General features: G+C 49.7%; 1 protein-coding gene and 1 non-coding gene across 4 annotated transcripts in view; both read left to right on the top strand.

Annotated features, from left to right (window-relative positions):
• Positions 1–244: 244 nt before the first annotated feature.
• Positions 245–316, top strand: TRNAG-UCC (transfer RNA glycine (anticodon UCC)). The gene has a single exon. It is a non-coding gene; the product is annotated as a tRNA-Gly (tRNA).
• Positions 317–12,594: 12,278 nt separating this feature from the next.
• AGBL5 (AGBL carboxypeptidase 5) overlaps positions 12,595–17,618 on the top strand; it is a 53,894-nt gene continuing 48,870 nt past the window's right edge. For 2 of the 3 annotated variants that reach the window (XM_075341357.1, XM_075341355.1), the window contains exon 1: positions 12,595–12,685. The gene's annotated coding sequence lies outside the window, so the exon portion shown is untranslated. The other variant, XM_075341356.1, reaches the window with a different exon arrangement.

Raw genomic sequence — 17,618 nt, 5'->3', positions numbered from 1 at the left:
TGACTGAGGGGAACATGACAACTTACTGTGGAGAGGAGATCGTGAGACAAGACTGATGACAGGAGATTGTGGGAATGACCTGAGAAGAGTTTGTGAGAAGCGGAGAACATGGGCACTGACTGATGAGCAAAGAACGTATGAGTTGTATGAGGAGGAAAGATCAACCTCCACCTCGTCGAAAATACTTTTTTTCTGTAAAACTAACTGCTCTACAATCTTCAAGGATAAGCTTTCTTTTCATGAAGCGTTGGTGGTATAGTGGTGAGCATAGCTGCCTTCCAAGCAGTTGACCCGGGTTCGATTCCCGGCCAACGCAGTACTTTTCTTTTTAAATAACTGTTTAGTTTGAGAAAAAAATCTGAGGGTTTCTAGTATTTAACAGTTGACGTTTTCTAGTATTGCAGCTTAAATATAAAGATTTTCAGGAGTTCTGAAAAAAGGATAATGATCTATTGTACGAGAGGTAATAGAGGAGAACGTGTAAGCTTATTGAGAAGTGGAGACCGTGGGACCTAAGGAGTGGAGAACTTGAGAGCTGATTGAAGAGAGGAGACCGTGGGACCTGACTGAGAGGAGATTGTGACTGAGCAGCGGAGAACATTGTAGGTGACTGAGGAGAGGAAAACATGAGAGCTGATGGAGAGATCATGGCACCTGACTGATGAGAGGAGATTGTGGGAACTGACAGAGGAGATCATAGGACTTAATTCAGGACAGGAGATTGTGGGACCTAACTGATGAGAGATTGAGGGAACTGATTGTGGCGCGGAGAACTAGGGAGCTAAGTGAAGAGAGGAGAACGTGGGACCTGGCTGAGGAGAGGAGATTGTGACACATGACTGAGGAGCAGAGAACATGGCAACTGACTGAGAGCAGATTGTAGGTCCTGGCTGATGAGAGATTGTAGGAACAGCCTGAAGAATGGAGAACGTGGGACCTAACTGAGGAGATCATGGGACCTGACTGATGAAAGGAAAGAGTGAGAAGTGGAGAACATGGGACCTGACTGAGTGGAGATTGTGGGAACTGACTGAGAAGCAAAGAACATGTGAGCTGAATAAGGAGCAGAGATCTCCCTCCACCTCATAGAAAATACAGGGTGGGCCATAAGTATGGATACACCCTGATAAAAAAAAAAAGAGTAAAGTTGAATTCAAAATGGCATCTTTGCAGATGGGTGTCACCCGGCCTCAAATGTTTTGCCCCTCCCATGTACTAATATGCCACAAACGGTAAGGTGATATCAGCAACCAATTCCATTTTATCAGGGTGTATCCATACTTATGGCCCACCCAGGGTGTATCCATACTAATGGCCCACCCAGGGTGTATCGCATTCCTCCTCTCCTCAGTCCCTCACTCCTCCTCTCCTCGTTCCTCCTCTCCTCAGTCCCCAGCTTCTCAGTCCTCCTCTCCTCAGTCCTCCTTTCCTCACTCCTCCGTCACACACTCCTCCGTCCCCTCTTCATCTCCTCAGTCCCCCACTACTCCTCCTCTTCTCAGTCCCTGACTCAACAGTCCTCCTCTCCTCAGTCCCCCGCTTCTCAGTCTTCCTCTTCTCAGTCCCCCACTCCTCCTCTCCTCAGTCCCTCGCTCCTCAGTTTCCTCCTCTTCTTTGTCTCTCACTCCTCCTCTCCTCAGTTGCCCGCTCTTCCTCTCCTCAGTCCCCCGAATCTTCTCTCTTCTGTTCTCCTCTCCACAGTCTCCCGCTTCTCAGTTCCCCGCACCTTCTCTCCTCTGTTTTCCCTTTCCTCGGTCCTCAGGCCCCCGTTCCTCTGTCCTTCTCTCTTCAGTCCTCCTTTCTAGTGATGGGCGATCCCGTCGATGGTCAGGATCAGGAGCCTCGCCTGATCGTTTAGTAAAGATCAAAATCAAAATAACACAATATTTCGTCCGATCAATGATCTCGGGCTGTACAGTTATGGGATGGAGTGGGAGCAGGGCTGTAAAACAAAGAATATAGTTAATAAAAAACATTGTCATGATACTTACAGGTCCTGCAATGCGTTCTGCAGACTCTGTCTCCCGGCTGCTCCTGCTTCCGCGTCCGATCATTGCTGTGCCCCCCGCTAAGCACCACTATCTAAAAGGACCTTCAATCACGTCATAGCCATGTGACCAGTCTGGTGTGAATGTTGTACAGACATTGGGTTAGACTGGTCACATGGCTATGACTTCATCGAAGGTCCTGTCAGCCTGCTTCTCACTCTGTACAGAGCAATGTAGCAGACCTGACAATGCGCTCTCCATTTCTCACTGTGTATAGACTGTCTGTACAGAGTGATGAAGCTGACATTGTTGTCCCTGTGAACCACGTCAGACTAAGGAGTTTTTTTATAATAAAGATGGAGTCTCTAAATGATTCTTTTTTTTTTATTTCTAATAACAAAATGTTTTCTATGTGTTGTGTCTTTTTTACTGTTTATTAGAAATTCATGGTGGCCATGTCTAATTTGGCATGACACCATGAATTTCGGGCTTAGTACCATCTGAGAATACAAAGCCGGTATTAACCCTTTTATTACCCAGCGTGCCACCCGGCACCAGAGCCGCTGGACGAGTCAAGTAACGCGCTTGGAAATGGCGCTAAGAAACAATGCGCTATTTCCAGGGGCAGCTGCGGGCTGCCAAGAATCCCATCCCCCAACTGCCTGGTTTTACCTGACTGGCGATCAAAATACAGGGGGAGCCCACACATTTTTTTTTATTTTTTCTTTTTTAAATAAAAAAAAAAATAAAATGATGGGCTTCCCTGTATTTTGATTGCCAGCCAATGTAAAGCCAGGTGGCAACCCGTAGCCGTCCGCTTTATCTGCGCTGAGAATCAAAAATACCGTGGAGCGCTACGTCATTTTTTTATATGATTTATTTTTATACAACTATATATACTGTATATTATATTTTTGAGTACAATGTAAAGTGCTCTTTTATTCTATAAACTACTGACAACATGTCTCTGAATTTCCAAGCAAAAAATTTTTTTTTTTTTCTGAAAATAGTAGTTCATATTATAAAACAACAATTTACATTGTACTCAAAAATTTAGCCATAAAGAGAAAAATCAGAAAACCTGACAATTTTGCAGTGGCCTCTTAATTTTTGCCAGAGCTGTGTATAATGTACACAATATATAGTTGTATAAAATAAATTTAAAAAAATGACGTAGCGCTCCGCGGTATTTTTGATTCTCAGCGCAGATAAAGCAGACGGCTACAGGCTGCCACCCCTATCTACCTGGTTTTACCTTGGCTGGCAATCAAAATACAGGCAAGCCCATTCATTTTTTTTTTTTAATTATTTAAAAAAAAAACAAAAAAAAAAACCAATGTGTGGGCTCCCACCGTATTTTGATCGCCAGTCAGGTAAAACCAGACATCTGGGGGGCTGAGATTCTCGGAAGCCTGCAGCTGCCCCTGGAAATGGCGCATTGTTTCTTAGCGCCATTTCCCGGCGCTTTACCCGGCTCGTCCAGCGGCCCTAATGCGGTGGCACGCTGGGTAATAAAGGGGTTAATACCAGCTTTGTATTCTGAGCTGGTACTAAGCCCGAAATTCATGGTGTCACGCCAAATTAGACATGGCCATCATGAATTTCTGATAAACGGTAAAAAAAAAACAAAACACAACACAGAGAAAAACGAAAAAAAAAACCCAAACATTTAGAGACTCCATCTTTATTATAAAAAACTCCTTAGTTCGACATAATGCACAGGGAGAGCAATGTCAACTCTGCTTCATCACTCTGTACAGACAGTCTATACACAGTGAGTGTCACGCTGTACAAAGGTTAGTAAAACGTAGTACAGCGTAATCCTTACATCTGTGACCTAGTCTCCCGGTACTTACCTGCAGGCAACCTCAGATCCTCACAAGATCTCCTTCTCTACTCCTCTCTTATCTCCTCTTCCCACAATCATATACAGGATTTCTCCCGTGTCTCCCCCATACTCTGGAACGCTCTACCCCAGCATATCAGACTCTCCCCTACCGTGGAAAACTTCAAGAGGAACCTCAAGGCCCATCTCTTCCAACAAGCCTACAACCTACAATAGCCCTCAGTCCAGTACACCACTGCGCATCCAGCTCTGTCCTCACCTATTGTACCCTCACCCAATCCCTGTAGACTGTGAGTCCTCGCGGGCAGGGTCCTCTCTCCTCCTATACCAGTCTGTTTTGTACTGTTAATGATTGTTGTACGTATACCCTCTTTCACTTGTAAAGTGCCATGGAACAAATGGCGCTATAATAATAAATAATGATATTAATCCCCACTTGATGGCAGCAGAATATTGAAGGAGAGACAAAGAAACATTGTAACAGAAAGGCAGCTGAAGTACAGCAGAGTAACTTTAGCAGGCAGTTAACAGGCAAACGACCAGGGGACAATAGAGTAGTCAAACAATCAGGATTTAGCCAGGAGAGTCGAGTCACAGCAAGGGAGGATCAATATCAAAGTCAGAAAACAGAACCGAGTCAGAAGCCGGGAGATCAGGTATGCAGAGGGAAACACAAGCAACAGACGGAGCGGGAAGTCAGGGACCGGGACAGGCAGACGAACGGGGGAGGGTCAAAGTCAGGACACAGTAGCAGGGAGGCAGGACAGATCGGGAACACTCACCAGAACCAGTATACAAGCTGCAAAGCAGAAATATCACTGGCACTGAGCCATAGGTAGAGAGACAATATATAGCGTCCTGGGATCCAGAACGAGGCAAGGGAAGTTAACCCATGACATGACCAGGCCAGAGCTGGGTGTAAGCAGCAGCAGGGAAAAGTCGGCCTGGATAATGACAGTGAGAAGCAGAGAGAGCATTGTCAGCTCTGCTACATTGCTCAAGAAGCAGGCTGACAGTGAGAACCTTCGATGACGTCATAGCCATGTGACCAGACTACCATTCACACCAGACTGGTCACATGACTGTGACGTAATTGAAGGTCCTTTTAGTCAGTGGTGCTTACCGGGGTACACAGCAATTATCAGACACGGACGCAGAATCAGCCAGGAGACAGAATCTGCAGGATGTGTTGCGGGACCTGTAAGTATACTGACAATGTTTATCAACTATATTCTTTATTTTACAGCCCCTGGACCCGAACTGGACCTGATCTGTAACACCAGCTTCCCATGATACCTCGGGATCAGGATCGTGCACACGATCACTATGTGGTCAGTATGATCCCCGATCTTTACAGTTCGGGATCGCCCATCCCTACTCCTCTCCTCAGTCCTCTGCTCCTCCTCTCCTCAGTCCCCCGCTCTTCCTCTCCTCAGTCCCGCGAACCTTCTCTCCTCTGTTCTGCTCTCCTCAGTCCCTCCATCCTCCCCTCCTCAGTCCCCGCTTTCCTCACTCCTCCTCTCTTCAGTCCTCCTCTCCTCAGTCCCCGCTTTCTGTCTTCCTCTCCTTAGTCCCCCACTTCTCCTCTCCTCAGTCCCCCGCTCCTCCTCTTCTCACTCCTCCGCTCTTCAGTCCTCCTCTCCTCAGTACCCTGTTCCTCCGTCCTCCTCTATCCTCCTCTCCTCAGTCCCCCGCTCCTCCTCTTCTCAGTCCCCCGCTTCTCCTCTTCTCACTCCTCCGCTCTTCAGTCCTCCTCTCCTCAGTACTCCATTCCTTTGTCCTCCTCTCCTCAGTCCCCCGCTCCTCCTCTCCTCTATCCTCCTCTCCTCAGTCCCCCGCTCCTCCTCTCCTCAGTCCCTTGCTCCTCAGTCCCCGCTCCTCTGCTCAGTCCTCCACTCCTCAGTCCCCCCCGCCCCCTCAGTTCTCCTCTCCTCAGTCCCCCCCCGCCCCTCAGTTCTCCTCTCCTCTGTCCCCCCGTTCTTCCATCCTCCTCTCCTCAGTCCCCCGTTCCTCCATCTTCCTCTCCTCAGTCCCCCGTTCCTCCATCCTCCTCTCCTCCGTCCTCCCCTCAGTCCGCGCACCTCCCCTCCTCAGTCCTCTGTTCCTCCGTCCTCCTCTCCTCAGTTCTCCTCTCTTCTCTCCTCCGTCCTACTCTCCTCAGTCCTCCTCTCCTTCCTCCTCAGTCCTCTTTTCCTCAGTCCTCCCCTCCTCTCCTCAGTCCTCCTCAGTCCCCGTCCTCCTCTCCTCAGTCCTCTTTTCCTCAGTCCCCGTCCTCCTCTCCTCAGTCCTCTTTTCCTCAGTCCTCCCCTCAGTCCTCTTTTCCTCAGTCCTCCTCTCCTCAGTCCCCGTCCTCCTCAGTCCTCTCCTCAGTCCCCGTCCTCCTCTCCTCAGTCCCCGTCCTCCTCTCCTCACTCCCCGTCCTCCTCTCCTCACTCCCCGTCCTCCTCTCCTCACTCCCCGTACTCCTCTCCTCACTCCCCGTACTCCTCTCCTCACTCCCCGTCCTCCTCAGTCCTCCTCTCCTCAGTCCCAGTCCTCCTCTCCTCAGTCCTCCTCTCCTCAGTCCCCCGTCCTCCTCTCCTCAGTTCCCGCACCTCCCCTCCTCTCCTCAGTCCTCTTTTCCTCAGTCCTCCCCTCCTCTCCTCAGTCCCCGCACCTCCCCTCAGTCCTCTTTTTCCTCAGTCCTTCCCCTCCTTTCCTCAGTCCTCCTCTCCTCAGTCCCCGCACCTCCCCTCCTTTGCTCAGTTCTCCTCTCCTCAGTCCTCCTGTCCTCAGTCCTCCCCTCCTCAGTCCAAGCACCTCCCCTCCTCTCCTCAGTCCTCTTTTCCTCAGTCCTCCCCTCCTCTGTCCCCGCACCTCCCCTCCTTTCCTCAGTTCTCCTCTCCTCAGTCCTCCTCTCCTCAGTCCCCGCACCTCCCCTCCTCTGTCCTCTTTTCCTCAGTCCTCCCCTCCTCTCCTCAGTCCTCCTCTCCTCAGTCCCCGCACCTCCCCTCCTTTCCTCAGTCCTCTTTTCCTCAGTTCTCCTCTCCTCAGTCCTCCTCTCCTCAGTCCCCGTCCTCCTCTCCTCAGTCCTCCCCTCCTTAGTCCCCGCACCTCCCCTCCTAAGTCCTCTTTTCCTCAGTCCTCCCCTCCTCTCCTCAGTCCTCCTCACCTCAGTCCTCCCCTCCTCTGTCCCCGCACCTCCCCTCCTTTCCTCAGTCCTCTTTTCCTCAGTTCTCCTCTCCTCAGTTCTCCTCTCCTCAGTCCCTGTCCTCCTCTCCTCAGTCCTCCCCTCCTCTCCTCAGTCCTCGCACCTCCCCTCCTTTCCTCAGTCCTCTTTTCCTCAGTTCTCCTCTCCTCAGTCCTCCTCTCCTCAGTCCCCGCACCTCCCCTCCTTTCCTCAGTCCTCTTCTCCTCAGTCCTCCTCTCCTCAGTCCTCCTCTCCTCAGTCCCCGCACCTCCCCTCCTTTCCTCAGTCCTCTTTTCCTCAGTTCTCCTCTCCTCAGTCCCCGCACCTCCCCTCCTCTCCTCAGTCCTCTTTTCCTCAGTCCTCCCCTCCTCTCCTCAGTCCTCGCACCTCCCCTCCTTTCCTCAGTCCTCTTTTCCTCAGTCCTCCTCTCCTCAGTCCTCCTCTCCTCAGTCCTCCTCTCCTCAGTCCTCCTCTCCTCAGTCCCCGTCCTCCTCTCCTCTCCTCAGTCCTCCCCTCCTTTCCTCAGTCCTCTTTTCCTCAGTTCTCCTCTCCTCAGTCCTCCTCTCCTCAGTCCCCGTCCTCTTTTCCTCAGTCCTCCCCTCCTCTCCTCAGTCCCCGCACCTCCCCTCCTCTCCTCAGTCCTCCCCTCCTCTCCTCAGTCCCCGCAACTCCCCTCCTCTCCTCCTCTCCTCAGTCCTCCTCTCCTCAGTCCTCCTCTCCTCAGTCCCCGCACCTCCCCTCCTTTCCTCAGTCCTCTTTTCCTCAGTTCTCCTCTCCTCAGTCCTCCTCTCCTCAGTCCCCGTCCTCCTCTCCTCTGTCCTCCTCTCCTCAGTCCTCTTTTCCTCAGTCCTCCCCTCCTCTCCTCAGTCCCCGCACCTCCCCTCCTTTCCTCAGTCCTCTTTTCCTCAGTCCTCCTCTCCTCAGTCCTCTTTTCCTCAGTCTTCCCCTCCTCTCCTCAGTCCCCGCATCTCCCCTCCTTTCCTCAGTCCTCCTCTCCTCAGTCCCCGTCCTCCTCTCCTCAGTCCTCTTTTCCTCAGTCTTCCCCTCCTCTCCTCAGTCCCCGCACCTCCCCTTTCCTCAGTCCTCTTTTCCTCAGTCCTACTCTCCTCAGTCCCCGTCCTCCTCTCCTCAGTCCTCTTTTCCTCAGTCTTCCCCTCCTCTCCTCAGTCCCCGCACCTCCCCTCCTTTCCTCAGTCCTCTTTTCCTCAGTCCTCCTCTCCTCAGTCCCCGCACCTCCTTTCCTCTGCTCAGTCCCCGTCCTCCTCTCCTCCGTCCTCCTCAGTCCTCTTTTCCTCAGTCCTCCCCTCCTCAGTCCTCTTTTCCTCAGTCCTCCTCTCCTCAGTCCCCGCACCTCCTTTCCTCTCCTCAGTCACCGTCCTCCTCTCCTCCGTCCTCCTCTCCTCAGTCCTCCCCACCTCTCCTCAGTCCCCGCACCTCCCCTCCTCTCCTCAGTTCTCCTCTCCTCAGTTCTCCTCAGTCCTCCTCTCCTCAGTCCTCCTCTCCTCAGTCCTCCTCTCCTCAGTCCTCCTCTCCTCAGTCCTCCTCTCCTCAGTCCCCGCACCTCCCCTCCTTTCCTCAGTCCTCCTCTCCTCAGTTCTCCTCTCCTCAGTCCTCCTCTCCTCAGTCCCCGCACCTCCCCTCCTTTCCTCAGTCCTCTTTTCCTCAGTTCTCTTTTCCTCAGTTCTCCTTTCCTCAGTTCTCCTTTCCTCAGTTCTCCTCTCCTCAGTCCTCCTCTCCTCAGTCCCCGTCCTCCTCTCCTCTGTCCTCCTCTCCTCAGTCCTCTTTTCCTCAGTCCTCCCCTCCTTTCCTCAGTCCTCTTTTCCTCAGTTCTCCTCTCCTCAGTCCCCGCACCACCTTTCCTCTCCTCAGTCCTCCTCTCCTCAGTCCCCCGTCCTCCTCTCCTCAGTCCTCTTTTCCTCAGTCCTCCCTTCCTCCCCTCAGTCCCCGCACCTCCCCTCCTTTCCTCAGTCCTCTTTTCCTCAGTCCTCCTCTCCTCAGTCCCCGTCCTCCTCTCCTCAGTCCTCTTTTCCTCAGTCATCCCCTCCTCTCCTCAGTCCCCGCACCTCCCCTCCTTTCCTCAGTCCTCTTTTCCTCAGTCCTCCTCTCCTCAGTCCTCCTCTCCTCAGTCCTCTTTTCCTCAGTCATCCCCTCCTCTCCTCAGTCCCCGCACCTCCCCTCCTTTCCTCAGTCCTCTTTTCCTCAGTCCTCCTCTCCTCACCTCAGTCCCCATCCTCCTCTCCTCCGTCCTCCTCTCCTCAGTCCTCTTTTCCTCAGTCCTCCCCTCCTCTCCTCAGTCCCCGCACCTCCCCTCCTTTCCTCAGTCCTCCTCTCCTCAGTCCCCGTCCTCCTCTCCTCAGTCCTCTTTTCCTCGTCCTCCCCTCCTCTCCTCAGTCCCCGCACCTCCCCTCCTTTCCTCAGTCCTCTTTTCCTCAGTCCTCCTCTCCTCAGTCCCCGTCCTCCTCTCCTCAGTCCTCTTTTCCTCAGTCCTCCCCTCCTCTCCTCAGTCCCCGCACCTCCCCTCCTTTCCTCAGTCCTCTTTTCCTCAGTCCTCCTCTCCTCAGTCCCCGTCCTCCTCTCCTCAGTCCTCTTTTCCTCAGTCCTCCCCTCCTCTCCTCAGTCCCCGCACCTCCCCTCCTTTCCTCAGTCCTCTTTTCCTCAGTCCTCCTCTCCTCAGTCCCCGTCCTCCTCTCCTCAGTCCTCTTTTCCTCAGTCTTCCCCTCCTCTCCTCAGTCCCCGCACCTCCCCTCCTTTCCTCAGTCCCCGTCCTCCTCTCCTCAGTCCTCTTTTCCTCAGTCTTCCCCTCCTCTCCTTTCCTCAGTCCTCTTTTCCTCAGTCCTCCTCTCCTCAGTCCCCGCACCTCCTTTCCTCTCCTCAGTCCCCGTCCTCCTCTCCTCCGTCCTCCCCTCCTCAGTCTTCTTTTCCTCAGTCCTCCTCTCCTCAGTCCCCGCACCTCCTTTCCTCTCCTCAGTCACCGTCCTCCTCTCCTCCGTCCTCCTCTCCTCAGTCCCCGTCCTCCTCTCCTCAGTCCTCCTCTCCTCAGTCCCCGTCCTCCTCTCCTCCGTCCTCCCCTCCTCAGTCTTCTTTTCCTCAGTCCTCCTCTCCTCAGTCCCCGCACCTCCTTTCCTCTCCTCAGTCACCGTCCTCCTCTCCTCCGTCCTCCTCTCCTCTCCTCAGTCCTCCTCTCCTCTGTCCTCCTCTCCTCTGTCCTCCCCTCCTCTCCTCAGTCCTCCTCTCCTCAGTCCTCCTCTCCTCCGTCCTCCCCTCCTCCGTCCTCCCCTCCTCAGTTCTCCCCTCCTCAGTCCTCCTCTCCTCAGTCCTCCTCTCCTCAGTCCTCCTCTCCTCAGTCCTCCTCTCCTCCGTCCTCCTCTCCTCCGTCCTCCTCTCCTCTCTTCAGTCCCCGTCCTCCTCTCCTCAGTCCTCCTCTCCTCAGTCCCCGTCCTCCTCTCCTCCGTCCTCCTCTCCTCAGTCCCCGTCCTCCTCTCCTCTCTTCAGTCTTCCTCTCCTCAGTCCTCCTCTCTTCAGTCCTCCCCTCAGTCCCAGTCCTCCTCTCCTCAGTCCCAGTCCTCCTCTCCTCAGTCCTCCTCTCCTCAGTCCTCCCCTCAGTCCCAGTCCTCCTCTCCCCAGTCCCCGTCCTCCTCTCCTCAGTCCTCCTCTCCTCAGTCCCCGTCCTCCTCTCCTCCGTCCTCCTCTCCTCAGTCCCCGTCCTCCTCTCCTCTCTTCAGTCCTCCTCTCCTCAGTCTTCCTCTGTCCTCCTCTCCTCAGTCCTCCTCTCTTCAGTCCTCCCCTCAGTCCCAGTCCTCCTCTCCTCAGTCCCAGTCCTCCTCTCCTCAGTCCCAGTCCTCCTCTCCTCAGTCCTCCTCTCCTCAGTCCTCCCCTCAGTCCCAGTCCTCCTCTCCCCAGTCCCCGTCCTCCTCTCCTCAGTCCTCCTCTCCTCAGTCCCCGTCCTCCTCTCCTCCGTCCTCCTCTCCTCAGTCCCCGTCCTCCTCTCCTCTCTTCAGTCCTCCTCTCCTCAGTCTTCCTCTGTCCTCCTCTCCTCAGTCCTCCTCTCTTCAGTCCTCCCCTCAGTCCCAGTCCTCCTCTCCTCAGTCCCCGCACCTCCTTTCCTCTCCTCAGTCACCGTCCTCCTCTCCTCCGTCCTCCTCTCCTCAGTCCTCCTCTCCTCAGTCCTCCTCTCCTCTGTCCTCCTCTCCTCTGTCCTCCCCTCCACTCCTCAGTCCTCCTCTCCTCAGTCCTCCTCTCCTCCGTCCTCCCCTCCTCAGTTCTCCCCTCCTCAGTCCTCCTCTCCTCAGTCCTCCTCTCCTCAGTCCTCCTCTCCTCAGTCCTCCTCTCCTCCGTCCTCCTCTCCTCCGTCCTCCTCTCCTCTCTTCAGTCCCCGTCCTCCTCTCCTCAGTCCTCCTCTCCTCAGTCCCCGTCCTCCTCTCCTCCGTCCTCCTCTCCTCAGTCCCCGTCCTCCTCTCCTCTCTTCAGTCCTCCTCTCCTCAGTCCTCCTCTCTTCAGTCCTCCCCTCAGTCCCAGTCCTCCTCTCCTCAGTCCCAGTCCTCCTCTCCTCAGTCCCAGTCCTCCTCTCCTCAGTCCCAGTCCTCCTCTCCTCAGTCCTCCTCTCCTCAGTCCTCCCCTCAGTCCCAGTCCTCCTCTCCCCAGTCCCCGTCCTCCTCTCCTCAGTCCTCCTCTCCTCAGTCCCCGTCCTCCTCTCCTCCGTCCTCCTCTCCTCAGTCCCCGTCCTCCTCTCCTCTCTTCAGTCCTCCTCTCCTCAGTCTTCCTCTGTCCTCCTCTCCTCAGTCCTCCTCTCTTCAGTCCTCCCCTCAGTCCCAGTCCTCCTCTCCTCAGTCCCAGTCCTCCTCTCCTCAGTCCCAGTCCTCCTCTCCTCAGTCCTCCTCTCCTCAGTCCTCCTCTCCTCAGTCCCAGTCCTCCTCTCCCCAGTCCCCGTCCTCCTCTCCTCAGTCCTCCTCTCCTCAGTCCCCGTCCTCCTCTCCTCCATCCTCCTCTCCTCAGCCCCCGTCCTCCTCTCCTCTCTTCAGTCCTCCTCTCCTCAGTCTTCCTCTGTCCTCCTCTCCTCAGTCCTCCTCTCTTCAGTCCTCCCCTCAGTCCCAGTCCTCCTCTCCTCAGTCCTCCCCTCAGTCCCAGTCCTCCTCTCCCCGTCCTCCTCTCCTCAGTCCTCCTCTCCTCAGTCCCCGTCCTCCTCTCCTCTCTTCAGTCCTCCTCTCCTCAGTCTTCCTCTGTCCTCCTCTCTTCAGTCCTCCCCTCCTCCCCTCAGTCCCAGTCCTCCTCTCCTCAGTCCTCCCCTCAGTCCTCCCCTCAGTCCCAGTCCTCCTCTCCCCGTCCTCCTCTCCTCAGTCCTCCCCTCAGTCCCAGTCCTCCTCTCCTCAGTCCTCCTCTCCTCAGTCCTCCGCTCGCAGCTGAGCGGCTGTCAGAGCGCGCAGTGACGTACAGAAGCCCCGCCCTCATGCTGGTCAGAAGTCTTCCTCTGCAGTAACCATGGAAACAAGCTTTGCATCCCCGCCCTAATCTCACATCGAGGCGTGGATGGAAGCGTTGGCTTCAAGGACGAATGAACGGCGTCATTACTAAGTGGAGGTTTCTGTCGGCCAATAGCAGTGCGGCTTGTTACGGCTGCCCGGACAGCGGAGGAGGGGGGTTTGTTTAGGTTTCGGAGCTCAGCTGTGATCGCAGCCGGAGACCGAGGTGACTGATATATATGTATATACTGTGCTGTATACTGAGGTGACATATATGTATATACTGTGCTGTATACTGAGGTGACTGATATATATGTATACACTGTGCTGTATACTGAGGTGACATATATGTATACACTGTGCTGTATACTGAGGTGACATATATGTATATACTGTGCTGTATACTGAGGTGACATATATGTATACACTGTGCTGTATACTGAGGTGACATATATGTATATACTGTGCTGTATACTGAGGTGACTGATATATATGTATATACTGTGCTGTATACTGAGGTGATATATATGTATATACTGTGCTGTATACTGAGGTGACATATATTATATACTGTGCTGTATACTGAGGTGACATATATGTATATACTGTGCTGTATACTGAGGTGACATATATATATATGTATACACTGTGCTGTATACTGAGGTGACTGATATATATGTATATACTGTGCTGTATACTGAGGTGACTGATATATATGTATATACTGTGCTGTATACTGAGGTGACATATATGTATATACTGTGCTGTATACTGAGGTGACTGATATATATGTATATACTGTGCTGTATACTGAGGTGACTGATATATATGTATATACTGTGCTGTATACTGAGGTGACATATATGTATATACTGTGCTGTATACTGAGGTGACTGATATATATGTATATACTGTGCTGTATACTGAGGTGACTGATATATATGTATATACTGTGCTGTATACTGAGGTGACTGATATATATGTATATACTGTGCTGTATACTGAGGTGACATATATGTATATACTGTGCTGTATACTGAGGTGACATATATGTATATACTGTGCTGTATACTGAGGTGACATATATGTATACACTGTGCTGTATACTGAGGTGACATATATGTATACACTGTGCTGTATAGTGAGGTGACATATATGTATACACTGTGCTGTATACTGAGGTGACATATATGTATACACTGTGCTGTATAGTGAGGTGACATATATGTATATACTGTGCTGTATACTGAGGTGACATATATGTATACACTGTGCTGTATACTGAGGTGACATATATGTATATACTGTGCTGTATACTGAGGTGACATATATGTATATACTGTGCTGTATACTGAGGTGACATATATGTATATACTGTGCTGTATACTGAGGTGACATATATGTATATACTGTGCTGTATACTGAGGTGACATATATGTATATACTGTGCTGTATACTGAGGTGACTGATATATATGTATATACTGTGCTGTATACTGAGGTGACATATATGTATATACTGTGCTGTATACTGAGGTGACATATATGTATATACTGTGCTGTATACTGAGGTGACATATATGTTTATACTGTGCTGTATACTGAGGTGACATATATGTATATACTGTGCTGTATACTGAGGTGACATATATGTATATACTGTGCTGTATACTGAGGTGACATATATGTATATACTGTGCTGTATACTGAGGTGACATATATTATATACTGTGCTGTATACTGAGGTGACATATATTATATACTGTGCTGTATACTGAGGTGACATATATGTATATACTGTGCTGTATACTGAGGTGACATATATGTATATACTGTGCTGTATACTGAGGTGACATATATTATATACTGTGCTGTATACTGAGGTGACATATATTATATACTGTGCTGTATACTGAGGTGACATATATGTATATACTGTGCTGTATACTGAGGTGATATATATGTATACACTGTGCTGTATACTGAGGTGACATATATGTATATACTGTGTATGTATACTGAGGTGACATATATGTATATACTGTGCTGTATACTGAGGTGATATATATGTATATACTGTGCTGTATACTGAGGTGACATATATGTATATACTGTGCTGTATACTGAGGTGACTGATATATATGTATATACTGTGCTGTATACTGAGGTGACATATATGTATATACTGTGCTGTATACTGAGGTGACATATATTATATACTGTGCTGTATACTGAGGTGACATATATTATATACTGTGCTGTATACTGAGGTGACATATATGTATATACTGTGCTGTATACTGAGGTGATATATATGTATACACTGTGCTGTATACTGAGGTGACATATATGTATATACTGTATGTATACTGAGGTGACATATATGTATATACTGTGCTGTATACTGAGGTGATATATATGTATATACTGTGCTGTATACTGAGGTGACATATATGTATATACTGTGCTGTATACTGAGGTGACTGATATATATGTATATACTGTGCTGTATACTGAGGTGACATATATGTATATACTGTGTATGTATACTGAGGTGACATATATGTATATACTGTGCTGTATACTGAGGTGATATATATGTATATACTGTGCTGTATACTGAGGTGACATATATTATATACTGTGCTGTATACTGAGGTGACATATATGTATATACTGTGCTGTATACTGAGGTGACATATATTATATACTGTGCTGTATACTGAGGTGACATATATGTATACACTGTGCTGTATACTGAGGTGACATATATGTTTATACTGTGCTGTATACTGAGGTGACATATATGTATATACTGTGCTGTATACTGAGGTGACATATATTATATACTGTGCTGTATACTGAGGTGACATATATGTATATACTGTGCTGTATACTGAGGTGACATATATGTATACACTGTGCTGTATACTGAGGTGACATATATTATATACTGTGCTGTATACTGAGGTGACATATATGTATACACTGTGCTGTATACTGAGGTGACATATATGTATACACTGTGCTGTATACTGAGGTGACATATATGTTTATACTGTGCTGTATACTGAGGTGACATATATGTATATACTGTGCTGTATACTGAGGTGACATATATGTATATACTGTGCTGTATACTGAGGTGACATATATTATATACTGTGCTGTATACTGAGGTGACATATATGTATATACTGTGCTGTATACTGAGGTGACATATATTATATACTGTGCTGTATACTGAGGTGACATATATGTATATACTGTGCTGTATACTGAGGTGACATATATGTATACACTGTGCTGTATACTGAGGTGACATATATTATATACTGTGCTGTATACTGAGGTGACATATATGTATATACTGTGCTGTATACTGAGGTGACATATATGTATATACTGTGCTGTATACTGAGGTGACATATATGTATATACTGTGCTGTATACTGAGGTGATATATATGTATATACTGTGCTGTATACTGAGGTGATATATATGTATATACTGTGCTGTATACTGAGGTGACATATATGTATATACTGTGCTGTATACTGAGGTGATATATATGTATATACTGTGCTGTATACTGAGGTGACATATATGTATATACTGTGCTGTATACTGAGGTGACATATATGTATATACTGTGCTGTATACTGAGGTGACATATATTATATACTGTGCTGTATACTGAGGTGACATATATGTATACACTGTGCTGTATACTGAGGTGACATATATGTATATACTGTGCTGTATACTGAGGTGACATATATGTATATACTGTGCTGTATACTGAGGTGATATATATGTATATACTGTGCTGTATACTGAGGTGACTGATCTATATGTATATACTGTGCTGTATACTGAGGTGACTGATATATATGTATATACTGTGCTGTATACTGAGGTGACTGATATATATGTATATACTGTGCTGTATACTGAGGTGATATATATGTATATACTGTGCTGTATACTGAGGTGACATATATGTATATACTGTGTATGTATACTGAGGTGACATATATGTATATACTGTGCTGTATACTGAGGTGATATATATGTATATACTGTGCTGTATACTGAGGTGACTGATATATATGTATATACTGTGACAAAGGAGCATTCCAAGGCCATCAGAGACAAGATCGTGGAGGGTCACAAGGCTGGCAAGGGGTACAAAACCCTTTCCAAGGAGTTGGGCCTACCTGTCTCCACTGTTGGGAGCATCATCCGGAAGTGGAAGGCTTATGGAACTACTGTTAGCCTTCCACGGCCTGGACAGCCTTTGAAAGTTTCCTCCCGTGCCGAGGCCAGGCTTGTCCGAAGAGTCAAGGCGAACCCAAGGACAACAAGGAAGGAGCTCCGGGAATATCTCATGGCAGTGGGGACATTGGTTTCAGTCAATACCATAAGTAATGTACTCCACCGCAATGGTCTCCGTTCCAGACGAGTCTGTAAGGTACCTTTTACTTTCAAAACGTCATGTCAAGGCTCGTCTACAGTTTGCTCATGATCACTTGGAGGACTCTGAGACAGACTGGTTCAAGGTTCTCTGGTCTGATGAGACAAAGATCGAGATCTTTGGTGCCAACCACACACATGACGTTTGGAGACTGGATGGCACTGCATACGACCCCAAGAATACCATCCCTACAGTCAAGCATGGTGATGGCAGCATCATGCTGTGGGGCTGTTTCTCAGCCAAGGGGCCTGGCCATCTGGTCCGCATCCATGGGAAGATGGATAGCACGGCCTACCTGGAGATTTTGGCCAAGAACCTCCGCTCCTCCATCAAGGATCTTAAGATGGGTCGTCATTTCATCTTCCAACAAGACAACGACCCAAAGCACACAGCCAAGAAAACCAAGGCCTGGTTCAAGAGGGAAAAAATCAAGGTGTTGCAGAGGCCTAGTCATTCTCCTGACCTTAACCCAATAGAAAACTTGTGGAAGGAGCTCAAGATTAAAGTCCACATGAGACACCCAAAGAACCTAGATAACTTGGAGAAGATCTGCATGGAGGAGTGGGCCAAGATAACTCCAGAGACCTGTGCCGGCCTGATCAGGTCTTATAAAAGACGATCATTAGCTGTAATTGCAAACAAGGGTTATTCCACAAAATATTAAACCTAGGGGTTGAATAATA

This window comes from Anomaloglossus baeobatrachus, chromosome 3 (genome assembly GCF_048569485.1).
Source record: "Anomaloglossus baeobatrachus isolate aAnoBae1 chromosome 3, aAnoBae1.hap1, whole genome shotgun sequence".
In the NCBI taxonomy this organism is placed as follows: domain Eukaryota; kingdom Metazoa; phylum Chordata; class Amphibia; order Anura; family Aromobatidae; genus Anomaloglossus; species Anomaloglossus baeobatrachus.
Note: the sequence above shows the minus strand (reverse complement) of the source record. Positions and strands in the feature narration are given on the sequence as shown.